This window comes from Nelumbo lutea, chromosome 5, assembly GCF_056320005.1.
Source record: "Nelumbo lutea isolate HS-2025 chromosome 5, American lotus-T2T, whole genome shotgun sequence".
Classification (NCBI taxonomy): Eukaryota; Viridiplantae; Streptophyta; class Magnoliopsida; order Proteales; family Nelumbonaceae; genus Nelumbo; species Nelumbo lutea.
In genome coordinates, this window is record NC_142688.1 from 51,222,312 (window position 1) to 51,234,889 (window position 12,578).

The 12,578-nt window shown below is 34.9% G+C and overlaps 1 long non-coding RNA gene across 1 annotated transcript; it reads left to right on the forward strand.

Annotated features, from left to right (window-relative positions):
- Positions 1-408: 408 nt before the first annotated feature.
- LOC148852353 (uncharacterized) lies at positions 409-1,362 on the forward strand. The gene is made up of 3 exons (XR_016098915.1): positions 409-598; positions 692-931; positions 1,032-1,362. It is a non-coding gene; the product is annotated as an uncharacterized LOC148852353 (long non-coding RNA).
- Positions 1,363-12,578: the final 11,216 nt, after the last annotated feature.

Below are 12,578 nucleotides of genomic sequence, written 5' to 3' on the forward strand. Positions count from 1 at the left end.
GTGCTCATTCTTGAATTTGAATAGTTTGATTTATGTTTACATATTTTTGTAAAGGCATCATATTGTGCTTTATTAATTGGAGGTCTTGTTAGCACATGAGAAGCCTAACTCTTGTAATGGTCTTGTTGGTACTTGAGTTGAGAAGTCTAACTATTATAAAGGTCTTGTTGGCATCTGAAGGGGACTTTTCCCATAGGAAAGCAGTGAGCACCACACACTGGAGTTCCCCCACTTGCTATTGTCCCTTCCCATTTCCACTCCAGTGAATGGAGACTGATGTAAATCAGGATTAAATTTTTGCCATTTAACGGGATTAGGGAAAAAACCAGAAGGTCCTGAACCTACATCATAACCATTATAAGAGACATTCAAATGGTCATTTCTTTCCGCAATGAGTTCATTGAGCAATCAAGGACGCATTGAGTTCATTGAGTTTGGCCAAAATGAAACAACAAAACTCACCTTTCTCACTCTCTCCACCACCCCACTGAAATCCCTTTGTCCACTTTTCGTCCAATCTTTTCTCAATATTTCCATTAATCATTTTTTCCATTTTTCCAATAACTTTTCAGGAAATTCTTGTTGCTTCTCATTGCTGGTAAGATTTTTTTCTCTTGATTGTTATTGGCAGTGATTGTTCTTAGTTTCTCCTTTGATCTTAGATTTTTTTTATATTTTCCCTGCAAAGCAGAATTTGTGATCCTTTGCATCGGACACTACAATGATCTACCAAATATTCCAGTATTCCTAGAAAACAGGGGATCGGAGGTTACAGTGATTGTTCCTGGTTTCTACTTTGATCTTTGATTTTTTATTTTTTACCACAAAGTGGAATTTGTGATCCTATGCATTGGATGCTACAACAATCTATCAAATATTCCAATATTCCCCGAAAACATGGATCGGAGGTTACAGTGATTTATTTGGCGAGGTTAGTGAATGGCTTATATGAGCAAAATGCGAAAATAATAGCATGAGTTTACTTGTGTCATTGCCAAATAGTCTAACGACGGAGTTGATGTTTTCGGCAGATGAACCTAAGCAGACGACTGAAAATGGGAGAGAAATGCAGTCTAGTGGAGAGGTGTGGCAGAGGGCTGAGTTCGAATGGAAGTTATAACAAGGGAAAATTGGGTATTTTTGGAAGTTATAACAGTCACGTGATGCATAAGGGTAGTTCGAATGGTTTATGGTGGAACGTTAACGGTAAGGAAAGTATTAGTCAATTGCCAAAAACAGTAAGGATAGTGTTAGTTGATTTTCCAATAGTAAGGATACACTTGGGCAATTAGCTAAACCATAAGGGTAGTTTAAGAAACTTACCCATTTATTAATTATAAACTTCATATAATTATATATTATGCATGTATATACATGTCTTATTTAGATCGGATAAGATCAAATCTGCTGATTATTAAACAAATGCAATTTTAAAATTCAAATCCAATCTGGTTATCTAGATGGATCATCCAAAAATTAATCCAATCTAACTAATAGGATTGATTCTCAGGTTGATTGTCAGGTTTTTGGACTCCATTGATGACAACAGTATACAAAATCTCCTTCACAGAGCCCCATATTCATTTTTCATGTAAAACTTATATTCATAACAATAATAATAATAATAACAATAATAACAACAGGCCAAAGGGAAAAGTAGCAAACAGGCACAGACGTGAAATATCTCACATGCTGATCAAATGATTTATAATTGTATTTAATTAATGAAAAACCTGCGTTCAAGAAGAGAACAGATAAAAGGGGTATCCCTGCTATGCATCCGCACGCCCATTATCATTATCACGAGTTTCTTACATACGCAAGCAATCTTGTTGAATCCTTTTCCTTACAAAGAAAAAAGCATCTTTGGCTCCTAATTTCTAATATTCTCATGTTTAATTGACAACATATCAAGTAGGAATTATCCACATGCCAATAGCTACGAGTTCCTTGATATATTTAAATGCTTTCAGATATTGCTAGGCCATGAAATGGCATAAGTTCTGCAAGAATCTCAATATTCTACGTTCCTAGCTACTCCGTCCAAATACTAGAGCAAATAAGTATTCGTTTGGGAGGGATGAAGCATAGCGCGCAGCTTATGAGGTAGGCCCATCCATATGGATAGTATATGAGCTATGTTTGATGAAAATTTCAGAAAGTCCAAATCAGTTATCAGTCAGTCATTTGTAGAGACTTCCAAAGCATCTGGACCAGTTTAGCTGAATTTTCGGTTCAACTCTTCCAAACGTGCCCTAAGAAAAAAGAAGCTTAGTGTAGGACTTTCTGACAGTATAAAAATGTAATTTCTCATAGATAATAACTAAAAAACATTAATTTGGGGTGAATACTACTGTATATTAATTTATTTTAATTTGCAAATATTCTTTTATCTATTTAACTTGTATAGTTATATGCAATTCTACATCTATAGTGTATTTACTGGTTGGAACCTAACAATACTTTGTAGTTTAACACTTGTGCCTGCGCTTTGCCCTAACTGATCCCTTGGTCAAATTGTCCTCCAAATTAAAAATGAATCAAAGAAAAATATAATTTGGAAGGGGCGAGGAGGGGTTTGGCCTGAGAGCAGTCAACTTTTGCTATGGCGTGATTTTGGAAGAGTAAGAGATAAAGGCCATTCCATACTGGGAACCACAAACACCAACTTTACGTGTGACCCAATAACGATCTAGGTCATGGCCTCATGGGTCAACTTCTACGGCCATCAAAGCTGGGGTAGGGCTGTCAACATTGAATTGAAGGCATCCCATCACATTGAAATTCGAATTTGATGAACTCGGTATCTGTTTTACGAGATCGACTTCTATCAGGGCAAAGCTGTGTCCACGCCCTTCTAACAGCCATTTTCACCCTTACATTGGGAATATCTCCTCATAAAATAAAACATACAAATATGAAGATATTCTCAATATAAGGCAGTAAAGGATGCTCGAAACGGTTTTGTTCTGACTGAAGCCGAACTCCTGTTTTACAAGCTGTGAAATCAATTATTTTGCTCGGTGCAACCTTGCAAGTGAGAAACTGTATAGCTAAAATCTGCTTCAAATGAAACCTGTCTCAACACCCTTTCAACATGATCTGTGTGGAACATCTCACCATCTCTTTAATGTGTGAATCCCCATCTGCTCCTCACAGAGAATTCTTCATACCAACCTCATAGCATGTATCAGCCGCATATTAGTAATATATCTCATTATTTGTAAGAAAGATATTATTAATAAAGGGTGGGCTGTGGCTGTAAGGTTGGTATGAAGAATACTCAGTGAAGAATAGATCCTTTCATATAAAGCTCAGTTTGAAAAGAATATAAATACAAATATATATAAAATACAAGGTTTAATATTTTAATTGTTTGAATTTATATTCCTTTCAAACGGAGCCTCAAGGCGGATTAATTGAATGATTGTGAGTCATATATGATATGATAAATGAATGGTATAGAGTAAAATGATTGGTCCCACAACCCGCAAAACAACTACCAAATTTAAGCAAACCAAACCAAATTCACATTTGTTCTGGGACTTCCTGATTAATCACAAACACACGGTAGAAATTGAGATAAATTCATAACATATGAACTGATTTTTCAATTTCATTCGGATCGCAAAAAAGGGTAGTGCGAGCCTGTCACCAAAGTGACAGCAGATGGGCTTTTAATATCTTTGTCTTCTTTAACCGTCAAAGTCCTTTTCTAAGATGATTTATTTATTGTATTCCTGAAAGCCAAGAAATGTTTAAGGAATACCGAGTTCGGGTCATGTAGCCTACTCATTAGCTAGACCAGTAGACCTGGAGTATTCACCTAAAGACATCTTTTCGGCCAAGAATAAACACCACTATGTCATCTACACCATCCATCTGTGCATATCTTTCCTGAACTTCGATCTTAACCGTTCAATAGGCACATCCTTTTCGAGTTGTTGCGCATCATTGTAGCTTACTTGGTTGGAGAACAAAACTTACGGATTTGCAACGGAACATGTGAATGTGACACAACACAACCATGGAGAGAGAGAGGAAGAACAGTCTGCAAGACTAGTGATGTATAAAAAAATGCGACCCACCAAAAAGTCTTTGACGATTTGTTTATGGTGGACCCACCAAGGAAAATTTCCGGGTCCGTCTTTGCTGACTCGGGTCATGCACGGCATCTCTCAGTAGGCCCAGCAATTCATTGACTTTCTGGTTAACTTAATCAGAAATTGTTGGATAAGCAGTTCTTCTGAACTGAATAAATTCTCAAGCTTTTCTTCAGTTGTGACCATGTTCAAGCTCTGAACATACAGAAATTGAATAAGTTTCGTAAAGGAGACGTCCCTTCTTCCATGCACTGACTGACCCACCACTATTGAATTGTGAAGAACTGAAGATTAATGATCTTTTCCTTCTTTGAATTTATAAAAAATTGTTATATTTTCTTCCGCGAAGACAAAACGAGTTAATGATGCCACCTTTCAACTCGTGTTGCTTCAAGAATTGCTTTAAGTCACAGAAAAGCGTTAGACCGCTGGAGGTGAAGCTAATTCGACCAATTTCAAGAGAAGAAACTACTACGTGGCTGTATTAATTGTAGTATTTGTGATTGGACAAAAACTTACAGTAAGTAAATGCATTTTTGCATTAACTGTGTCGTAAGTAATTTCAATTATTTCAATAACGGTATTCTGGAAAAAAAAATCGAAGCCTTAGGTTCATCTTTGTAATGAGGGGTAAATTGGCCCGACTTATTCATATTCGGGAAGCAACCTACTGATTTCCTGCCACCTTAGTGAGATAGGTCACCTTGGGTATTTTGGTCATCTCGACCAAGACCGAGGTCCGAACAGCTTGTGATGATCTGACCTGCCAAAGTGACACGTAGTCAATTTCTAGAAGCAAGCCAGCCGTCTTTTAGCAACATGGGCCGAAGATCTCAGAAGGTGTTTCATAAGACCTACGGCCGTTCATCTCAAGGTATGGATGATTTTTTGCTCACAAGCTTACTTGCATTCAAGCATTCAGCTTGCATACCAGATTCCTAACTTAAGCATCGGAGTACCCAAACCGAGTAAGCCACCTGGGTTCTCTGAGTGTTATTTTGCAATTCAACCGGCCAACAGATCTGACTGACGTCCAAGCTGCCTTCCAGCTAAGACCGTCTAGATCGCACACCATCAGTTTGGTTCAGATAGAAATTGGCCAAAATATAAATTAAAATCAATTGAAATGGAATTTCATTTCCAAGGGAGGAGAGGGAATAGTCATTCCCTCAAATGGGAAATATCATTCCATCATAAATGGGAATAAAATTCTATTTTCACCCAACCAAACAATTAGAATTGAAATGGCATTCCCCATTCCGATTTCAATTCTAGACTTCTATTCGTGCAAATCAAATGGAACCTTATTTCATAGAGTTTATTTTAATTAGAAAGGTACTTTGACATTGCCAAATCAACCCATGTTGTCGCATCAAAGTTTGAAATTGTTTTATGGGAGATGTGGTCATGTTTGATACAACTATACAAATAATCTAGATATTCTCGAAGCAAAAGGCCAAAAAATTATAAGAACACAACAGCTGCACATTGGAAATATCTCATACATGTATCTTGGATTCAATAGGCTTTAACTTACAAAGACATTGATAAAGTTGCATGGACAAACATTAAAAACCTACTGATCAAAACAGCAACATCCAGCTGCACATTGAAAATATCTCGTACATGTATCTTGGATTCAAAATAGGCTTTAACTTATAGAGACATAGATGAACAAACATTAAAAAACTCGGTAACTACATGCTATCTGGTAAGTTTAGTAGACCTCACATGCACTCTCTTCTGTCCCCACCCCTTAATCCTTTTGCAATCTCTAAAAAAATCAACAACTACCGGGCCCGCATTACATCACCCACATGTATAGAATGGTCTTGGGCCAAGTAATTGTTCTCCCCGCCCCAAATGAAAACTATCCCCTTTAATGTGTATGGGAACAACCACCCATTAGGGGTCATTTGGGAGTTGGGACCAGTGTGTTTTACGACCTTTCCGTTTCTGTTGATGTGTCATGTGTGCCACATAAGCAAATAAATGGAATCGGTAAAAAAAAGGCATTTGGTAGTCCTATTTTTTAAAAAATATTTTTGTGATAATTAGTTTTGGATTCGAGAAAGGAGGAATTTTTTGAAATGCAAAATTTTCGTTTCTTGAATCGCCTGAACGATCCTGAATCACCCAGGTGACATGATATATTGAAATTTGAAAAGGCTGACCACTTTTGAGATGTTACACAGTTGTCATTATAAATATATTATAATTAAGTCAAATCACTTTAAACATCCAGTCAGCCTGCATCTCTTTTTTTTCTGTTTCAAAAAAAAAAAAAAGCAGATGAAACAAATCACTTGTGAATCGGTTCCCTGTTATGAAACAAAACGGTCATCAAATGCACCGGTCCGAAATGTCCCCTAGATTTTTTTTCTTCATTTTTATGGCTGAAGATCCAAAAATATTAAAGAAAAACAACTAGAGCAAGCTATTTAGTCTCATTTCCCATTATGCTCTTATAGACCCTTTAGTTTTATTGATCATTTGCATCCTTCTGTATGAGGGGTTCTACCTTTCGTAATGGTGCAAACATTGAACCAAAGTGATTTTGTATTCTAGATCAGCTTTACAAGCATTTGGATACAATTTTGTGTGTATTGAAAATGATAGCAGTTTTTTATATGTTTGCATTTAAAAATGAGAGCAAAGTTTACATTCAAGACATAAATGTAAAATATTATTAAAAAAATTTGTTGCTTGTCTTTTTAGGATGAAATAGATGGAGTTTAATCAAGAATCCTTAATGTATCAAGGCTATGTTTGGTGATTAAGTGGTTTGAGAAATAAGCACTTACTGCACAAGTGTTTATTCTAAGTACTTATCTTAACAACCACTTAATGCTATTTGATGATTCATTTGCCAAATCACTTATTAGGGTGGGGATGTTTGGTAAGTTACTTTCTCCATAAATGCTTATTTCAGTATAAATGACAATTTTAACCCTCATTTCACCTATACATATAAACAATACTTTTCACATATTATATTATACATTGCAAGTAAACTCACAATATCACTATGTCGTGACACATGAGAGTTCATGTGGGCCCACACTTTGAGTACCACATGAATCTAAATAGAAAAATAATGAATAATAACGATAATAATGATAATAATAATAATAATAATAATAATAATAATAATAATAGATTAATAGTAATAATAATAAATGCAAATTTCTTAAACTACCCCTAAGGTTTAGAAAATTGATTACTATACCCCTAACAGTATTGTCTTAATATACCCCTACTAGTTCTGACAATTTACTTGCTCTACCCCTACCGTTAGCATTAGCACAATCTGTGCACATGTGACCTATAAATTTTTTTCAAAATCTAATATTACCCTTTTCTTTATACCTTAGTGGCAGTACTAAACCCGAGCTTCCGATTAACTAAACTCCAGCCTCACATACACCTTTCCACCATCTAAGAAAAGGGCCGAGTTTCAGGTGGAAGAAAGTAAGAAAGTCCACTTCTTACCATCCTTTGGCCATGGGAGAAATTTCAGTAACCAAGAAGCAGCAAGCGATAAAATTCCAACAACAGATCTACTGCTTCGCGAAGTTGGGATCAGAGGCCAACGGGGGTATGTCGCCATTCGTTGTGCCAATGGCAATGCCGGTTCCAGTGTTATCCAAAGCTTTGATGAAAGTTAGATTGTTGGCGATTGAAGAGTAGGTTTAGGGTGTCCTTGTCTCATGGTCTTCTATAACCTAGACGTCGTGGTCTTCTTCCAACATCTCGGGGACGACGAACATTTAAGAAGGGATGACCTCGAGTAGCCATTGTGAGTCGATGACGACCTCGAGTAGCCCGCTGCGCTATCAGATGAGTTTGTCGGAATCTTCGCTATGGGCGATATGAAAAGCTACTATCACCGAAGATATGGATGATTTGAAGAAGCTATCAAATCGAGCTTCTTCAAATCATGAGTAATCACCGAAGATATGGATGATTTGAAGAACGACGGTGAAGATAATCTGATCTTCATGGCCGGTGAAGACAATCAATCTTCCCATCATCGTCCTCCTCTATTTGGGCAACTTGCAGTGGCGGATATCAACGCCTCTCTCATTTCTCTCTCTAGTGCTCCCTTCCTCCCTCATTCCTATCCATCCCTCATCAGACCGTGTCCTAGCTACGAAGATGAAGATATGTTCCATGCACAGGAGATGAAGATGTCAGCGATGGAAATTGTGCCAGACTTCCAAATGTCATCGGATTCTAGATATCTCGGTCGCCGCATACTAACGGGTGTGATTTGGATTGCTTGCTTAGGGAATATGACCGTTAGTTCAAATAGAACTCTCTCCCCCCCCCCCCCCTCTCTCTCTCTCTCTCTCTCTCTCAAACACTCAATCGGCTATACCCTCATCTCACTGTCACTACAACAAAAGAGAGAGAAACTTCACCGAAAAGTTTCAAGCTTTTGTTTGTTTTTTGCTTTTTAGCGGTGATCCATAGAATTCTAAACTGCTGAGAAGATAATCCTCCGTTGGGATTCGACTGCATCAAAGAAGGGCAGGGAACGAATGATCTTGAACAAACCATTCAAGGCAAAGAGATGAGGGTGATGATTCACCAACGGACAGAAGTTGCGGTGGTTGTGTTAAATATAGGGTCAAAATAGTAATTTACTATTTGGCACTTCTTAATGTAGGGGTAAAAATGACTTTTTGTATGTCACCATTACTATTTAACTATCGGGATAATTGTTAGAAATAGTATGGATACTTTAGATAATATTGAAATAGTAGGGATATAGTTAGTCAATTTCCTAAACCTTAGGGCAGTTTAAGAAATTTGTCATATGATAATAATAATAAGAAGAAGAAAGAAAAAGAAGAACAACAACAACAACAACAAAAAATATTGAAGAGTACTTTCAGAAAATACTTTCAAATAGCAGTTTTCACAAAATACTTCTGCAAAATACTTTGAAAGTGCAGCTTTCACAAAATACTTTCAAAGAGCAGTTTTCACAAAATACATCCAAAAAGTACTTTCGAAGTGCAGTTTTCACAAAATACTTTCATAAAGTATTTTTAAAAAGCAGTTTTCACAAAAATACTTCATGTTAATAATAAAATAAATGAAATTTACAAAAAATAGGATAATAATTTTTATTTGTATTAATAATAATAAATAAATGACATTTCAATTTAATCAAAAAATTGTAAAACACATCACAAAAAATGCAATGAGAAATTTAAAATAAAGTAGGATAACAATTTTTATTCATAATAATAATAAAAAATAAATGAAATTTCGGTTTAATCAAAAAAATGTAAATGCATCACAAAAATGTAATGAGAAATTTAAAATAAAATAGGATAATAATTGTTATTCATATCAATAATAAAAAATAAATGAAAATTCAGTATAATAAAAAATGTAAAACATATCAGAAAAATGCAAAGAGAAATTTAAAAAAATATATGATAAAAATTTTTTTTCACATTAATAATAAAAAAGCAAATGAAATTTTGGTTTAATAGAAAAACATGTAAAACACATCACAAAAATGCAATGAGAAATTAAAAAAAAAAAGAGTAGGATAATAATTTTTATTCATATTAATATTAAAAAATAAATGAAATTCGGTTTAACAAAAAATGTAGAAAACATGACAAATATGCAAAGAGATGGATACAACAAAAAAATACTACTTATTTCATCACATTATTATTCATTTTAAAAATCAAGAAACACCAAAATGTAATCACATATTTTAGCATATTATTATTCATTTTAAAAATCAAGAAACACCAAAATGTAATCACATATTTTAGCATATTATTATTCATGTTAAAAATCAAGAACAAATTCAGCAACCACACATTTCAGCATATTATTAATAAAATCTTCAACAAAAGCAGACCAAAAAATACAAGGAAAACCACAAGAATGCAATGAGGATTAGAAAAAAGGTATCACCAATTATTTACATTAAAGTTTTAAAAAAATGAATTCAGTAATTACCTATTATTTGTGTAATATTCAACAAGAATGAGAAAAAAAAAACTGTAGTTGTTCATACAAACTATTGTAAACCCAAACACACATACAACATTGCATCATTTTCAGTTCATATTACTGAAAAATCGAAAAAAAAATTGACTTTCACTAAAATATACAAGAGCAAATGTAAAAACTTTGAAACGACCAAAGTAGTAAGATTAGGAAGCCTTACCTATGGTCGCTGGCGAGTTTCAAGTGGGATTTCCATCCAAAATTTTAGATCTGGAACAAATCACGCAAGCAATAACTCGACTGTTAAAATAGTACTTCAAAAAAACAAAGAAAAATCAAGCTTTGAATGAAGATGAATGTTTGGAAATGTAAAACGATCCACCCACCGATCAAATTCGCACTGGTAAAGTCATTGCCAGTCGCCCTCTAGACTCCTGTCGTCACTACCCTGTTCGAACTGGGAGAATGGAGAAGACAAGGGTTTTCTCCATTTACGGGGCTAGTTTGGGCATTACAAAAAAAATTTAAGGGACTAGACCGTCCAAGAATTTTTGAATAAGCAATTGTTGAACAAGTGCTTAAAAAAATCCACCTTGAACCTGTTTATTTTTTAAGTGTTTTCTTTAAATAGTCATTTAACCTGACTTGTTTACCAAACAAGTATAAATGTTTTTTTTTTCACTTAATGTGTGGTCCCAACACTTATTGTAAATACTTATAAATCGTAGAAGTGAAACCAAACAAGGCCCAAAAATAAAAACAAAAAAAAGACAAAAAATTCTCTGTTTGTACAAAAAGAAAAACATAATATTCATCACAAAATGCTACCAAACTTTCAACCAACTAATTTAAAATCTTAATAGTGCTTTGGCAATGTGCCAACTAGCTGGTCGGTAAGGCCTCTTGCTGGTTGTAGCGAAGGCTTGGGATCGAATCCCGCTTGGGTTTAGGGACCATGGGTTAGGGGATGGACTACCCCCATTATGTAGCCCCATGGAGCAAAAAAAATAAGGGTAAATTGCTGAATCCTCCCTTGAAGTTTTTGACCATTGCTGAAACTTCCCCTATAGTCTAATAATTGCAGTCACCTCCCCTAAATTTTCTAATACAGTTGCAAGTAGACCCCTCTCTAGTAGAATCTTCTAAAATAAGGCATGAAAATATCAAAAATACCTATGCAGATACTATTGAGGCTGGTTTATATGGAAAAAAAAAAAACAATACAAACTTGATGAATAATAAAAATGAAGAGAAATTAAAGTTGTAGCTTTACCTTTGAGTGATTGATATGAAGGGCAAATTTAGAAAATAAATCAATTTCAGAAAAGAGATTGGAAGGGCTTGAGGTAATGATTCATATGAAGAGAAAATTTGGAAAATAAATATTTTTGTCAAATGTAACTATATGGGTATTTTGGAGAGAAATGAAGCCAAGTATATTGGTGGGGGGTCCTTCATCCTGCAAAATTTTTGTTAAACCAATATTTATATACTTACTAAGAAAAGATAAGGTCAAAACTGTAATAAATTAGATCCTTGCCCCCCCCCCCCAAAAAAAAAAAAAAAACAAAACAAAAAAAAAATTGAACTAAAAGTTAAGGATCACTCTCTAATGCTCTTTCACCTTCCAAAATTAAAATAATTATTTATTTATTCTTTAAAAAAATTATAATAAACCCAAGCCTTCTCACCCCATCTCCTACAGACCCTTCTCCCTCTTATCTTATTTTTCTTGTTTAACTCCCCCCCCAAGAGAAAATTCTTAGCTTTACCACTGATTTTGGACATTTTCATGCCTCCTTTTAGAAGATTCTAACAAGGGGGTCTACTTACAGCTATGTCAGAAAATTAATGGGAGGTGATTACAATTATCAAACTTTCGGGGAGGTTTTAGAAATTTACCTAAAAGAAAAACCTTAATAGTTAGGGTTACAATGGGTCGGGTCTGGGTCGAAACTAGTTGGAACCGAAACTGACCCAACATGAAGATGTTGAAGACTCGGACTTGGAACCGAACCCAACATGGTCTGTAATTTTTGGACCCGGAACCAAACCAATCGGTTCTCGGGACAATTAGGTCTGACCTGATAGGCCCAATTATAATAAATAAAAATAAATATTTATTTTAATATATATTAAATATTCTATATGTATATTATATATTGTACATTATATATATATATATATATATTGGGTCGGGTCTGAATCGATTTGGGACTAGGTGGAACCGGTTCCAAACTGATAATAATCAGGATCTAGAACCAACATATCGGTTCCAGTTCTTGAAACCAGAAATGACCCACTCGATTCGGGTCTGTCGGATCAAAGCTGACCCATTAACAGCCCTATTAGTAGTGCCTTAGATCAAGGATTTAAGTATCGTGTTGAGTATCGTATCGGACAATTTGGATGTGGATATGCATTGGAAATGCATGGGTACGTTAGGGAAATATATACAAATTTCATAAATACATTAATAACACTAAATTT